The 4,530-nt window shown below is 37.1% G+C and overlaps 1 non-coding gene across 1 annotated transcript; it reads right to left on the minus strand.

Annotated features, from left to right (window-relative positions):
* Positions 1–1,137: 1,137 nt before the first annotated feature.
* Positions 1,138–1,198, minus strand: LOC133079143 (U7 small nuclear RNA). The gene has a single exon (XR_009698063.1). It is a non-coding gene; the product is annotated as a U7 small nuclear RNA (small nuclear RNA).
* Positions 1,199–4,530: the final 3,332 nt, after the last annotated feature.

Genomic DNA, 4,530 nt, shown 5'->3' on the forward strand with positions numbered 1-4,530 from the left:
ACTATATTGGGCACCATATTGAATTATAAAAGATGTGAGAGTTACCATTAGAAAACCTTATACTGAATTCTATTCTGCCGCTTACCTGCTATGTGTCTTTGAGTTGCATAACCTCATATTTATTCATCTATAAAACTGGGGTAATCAAAAGCTTTCTAACTAGACTAAAAATTAAATTCTTGTGATTATACTTTACAAATTATAAAATTATAAATATTCTTTTTTGAATTTCTATCGGGACTCCCTGTTAAAAATACTAACTGGCATTAGTTTTATATTCATTCATTAAACTAATATGTACTGATCAGCTAACATTAGCCAATTTCCCTCATAAAAATCTCTATTCTCTTCCTGAGAGTAAATTTTAGAGCCAGCTTAGGTGAAAAGGAGAAAAGCAATAGTTATCATTCTACTTCAAAATTGCTATGAATGAAAAATTTACTTTGTGTCTATATAAGATTCAACATCTGGATAAAAATATAAAAACATTAATTTATTACCCATATTTCAAATGTTTTTGGTTTCTACCTAGATGCCTGTTTAATCATCTATATGATTTTATCCAATTATCTATCTTGCAACCAATCACCATGTAAGACCCGTGGGCGTAGCCAGTGCCCTGCCACTTTGAAAAACATATGGTAAAATTGGTCTACTCTGGTGTGTAAGATGCCAGAAGTATCAGGATTTTCAGCAACACCAACCAGCCATTTTGGCTACCATATCAACTGATTCAGATTGACTGAGGAGCAATTTTATGAACTCTGTGGGGAGTATGTGTTGTTATATCTGGAAACATCAGGTGCCAAGTGGCTTACTCTGGTCATTCAGCCTTAGATGAGAAAGTGCATACAAATCAGTGTGTTCACATTGTTACCATGGTGACCATTGGGCTAAATGGAAGTCCTGAAAAATGCCCATCCTAAGGTTGTATGTTGTTTTAAAAGCATGAGTAGAAAAAATATATGTCACAGATTTGGTCTCACTGGGGGTTGAGTTATGTTCCTAATGTGCGGCCAGATGTTTTATATCACTCTCTTTTCATAAAGTAGAAAGTCTGCTACACAGGCATTCTTGTTTATGAATATTAGCATACATGTTTCCACAGAGTATTTTTTTGGGGGGGGGGGGCGAAGAGGTGGTTTCCCATGTGTCCCGAAAAACCTGCTAGACAAATTCTAAAAGAGCTGTAACATGTCCACAGAGTATTTTAAATTGGTTTCATGTAGTTTGCATTGAGGGAAAAACAATCTCTGAAACATACCAACGGAATCTCTGAAAAACTGTTACATACAGAAAATTTATCATCTTTTTAAAATTTTTATTTTATTATTTATTTTTATTGAGATATAATTTATATATAAGATTGTGTGTGGTTAAAGTGTACAGTGTGTTGATTTGATACATTTATATATTGCAATATGAATACCACCATAGCATCAGCTAATACCTCTCTCATGTTGCATAATTATCATTTCTTTTTTACGGGGAGACCATTTAAGATCTAGTCTCTTCGCAACTTTGAGGTGTATAATACAGTATTGTTAACTATAATCACTAGATTATAGTGATGTCCAGAACTCACTCATCTTGTAACTGCAAGTTTGTAGTTTGTACCCTTTAATGAAGATCTCCCCAGTTTGCCCAACCCTCAACCCCTGATAACCACTATTCTGCTCTCAGTTTCTATGAGTTTGGCTTTTTTAGACTCCACATATATCAATACCTGCTATCATAGAGTATTTATCATTCTCTCTGACTTATCTCACTTAGCATAATGCTCTCAAGGTCTGTGTTGTCACAAATAAGATTTCTTTCTTTCTCATGCTGAATAATATTTCATTTTATATAGATAGATAGGTATAGATAAAGAAGAGATAGAGATAGAGAAGATATATGTATCTTCTTTATTCATCCATTTATGGAGACTTAGGTTGTTTCCATATCTGGGTTATTATGAATAACGCTGCAATGGGAGTTCAGGTATCTCTTCAATATCCTGATTTCATTTCCTTTGGATATATATTCAGAAGTGGGATTGCTGAGTCAAATGGTAGTTCATCTTTAATTTTTTTAGGAACCTTCATTCTTTTCTCCATAGTGGCTGAACCAATTTATACTTACATACTGAGTAATGCAGTTCTCCACATCCTCAACATCACTTGTTAAATCTTGTCTTCTTGATGATAGCCAGTCTAATGGGTGTGAGGTGATATCTTATTGTGGTTTGGGTTTGCATTTCCCTGTTGATTAGTGATGTTGAGAATCTTTTCCATGTACCTGTTGGCCATTTGTATGTCTTCTTTAGAAAAAATGTCTATTCATTCCTCTGCCCATTATTTATTGTTTTGTTATTGAGTTGTACGAGTTCTTTATAGATTTTGGATATTAACCCTCTACCCAATGTATGGTTTGCAGATATTTTCATCCACCCAAAGGCTACCTTTTCATGTTGTTGATTGTTTCTTTTGCTGTGCAGAAGATTTATAGTTTGATGTAGTCCCATTTGTTTATTTTTTATTTTATTGCTTGTGCTTTTGATGTCATATCCAAAAAAATCAGTGCCAAGATCAACATGAAGGTTTTTCCCTATCTCTTTTTCTAGGAGTTTTACAGTTTCAGGTCTTCTGTTGAGGTCTTTAATCAATTTTGAATTAATTTTTGTGAATAATGTAGTATAGGAGTCCAATTTCATTTTCTGCATGTGAATATCCAGCTTTCTTAATACCATTTATTGAAGATACCATTCTCTCCCCATTGAGTATTCTTGGCTCCATTGTTAAATATTCGTTGATCATATATATAGGCTTATTTCTGGGCTCTCTATTTTGTTCCATTGGTGTATGGGTCTATTTTTATGCCAGTACAGTATACTGTTTTAATTGCTATACTTTTTAGTATAATTTGAAATCAGAAAGTGTGATGCTTCCAGCTTTGTTCTTCTTCCTCAAGATTGCTTTGGCTATCTTTTGTGGGTCTTTGTGGTCTTTGGGGTCTTTTGTGATTCTATACAAATTTTAGGATTGTTTTTTCTATTTCTGTAAAAACACCACTGGAATTCTGATAGGGATTGCATTGAAACTATAGATGGTTTGGGATAATATGGACACATTAATAACATTCTTACCATCCATAAACAAGAGAGATCTTTCCAGTTGTTTGTGTTTTCTTTAATTTCTTTCATCGATGTCTTGTATTTTTCACTGTACAGATCTTTTACTTCTTTGGTTAAATTTATTTATGAGTATTTTATTGGTTTTGATGTTACTATGAATGGCATTGTTTTCTTTATTTCTTTTCTAGATATTTCATTGTTAGTGTATAGAAATGCAACTGATTTCTGTATGTTGATTTTATATTCTGCAACTTTACTAAACTTGTTGATTAGCTCTAACAGTTTTTTGGTTGAGTCCTTAGTATTTTCTATATATATACGATCATGTCATCTGCAAATAATGACAATTTTACTTTTTCCTTGCCAATTTGGATGCCTTTTATTTATTGGGACTTACTGAACTATGTTGAATAAGAGTGGTGAGAGTGGGCATCCTTGTCTTGTTCCTGATCTTAGAGGATAATCTTTTAACATTTCACAGTTCAGTATGAAGTTAGCTGTGGCCTTTGTTGTATATGGCCTTTTTCAGGTAGATTGCCTATCTCCACTTCACTTAGTTGTTCTTCTGGGGTTTTATCTTGTTCCTTCATCTGGGACATATTCCTCTGCCATCTCATTTTGTCTAACTTTCTGTGATCTGTGATTTCCATTTCTCAGGATGCAGGGTTGTAGTTCTTCTTGCTTCTGCTGTCTGCCCCCTGGTGGATGAGGTTGTCTAAGAGGTTTGTGCAGACTTCTTGGTGGGAGGGACTGGTTCCTGCCCACTGGTGGGTGGAATTCGGTCTTGTCCCTCTGAGGGGGCAGGGCCATGCCAAGGGCCGTGTCCAGAGGGCTGTGGACTCAGGAAGACTTGAGGCAGCCTGTCTGCTGATGGATGGGGCTGTGTTCCTTCCCTATTGGTTGTTTGGCCTGAGGCATCCCAGCACCAGAGCCTACAGGCTGGGGGGTGGGGCCAAGTCTTGGTAAGAAAATGGCGGCCTCCAGGAGGGCTCACGCCAATGAGTACACCCCAGAACTGCCACTGCCAGTGTCTTTGTCCCTGCAGTAAGCCACAGCTTCCCCCTGCCTCCACAGGAGAGCCTCCAATACTATCAGGTAAGTCTGGCTCAGTCTCTTATGAGGTCACTGCTTTTATTCCCTGGGTCCTGGTGCGTGTGAGACCTTACGTGTGCCTTCCAAGAGTGGAGTTTCTGTTTCCTCCAGTCCTGTGGAATTCCTGTGATCAAACCCTGCTGGCCTTCAAAGCCAGATTCACTGGGGTCTCCTTCTCCCATTGCCAGACCCCCAGGCTGGGGAGCCTGACGTGGGGCTCAGAACTTTCACTCCTGTGGGAGAACTTCTGTGGTATAATTATTTTCTAGTTTGTGGGTCACCCACCTAGTGTGTATGGGATTTGATTTTATTGCAGTTGTGCC

The sequence above is a fragment of the Eubalaena glacialis genome, chromosome 1, assembly GCF_028564815.1.
Source record: "Eubalaena glacialis isolate mEubGla1 chromosome 1, mEubGla1.1.hap2.+ XY, whole genome shotgun sequence".
In the NCBI taxonomy this organism is placed as follows: domain Eukaryota; kingdom Metazoa; phylum Chordata; class Mammalia; order Artiodactyla; family Balaenidae; genus Eubalaena; species Eubalaena glacialis.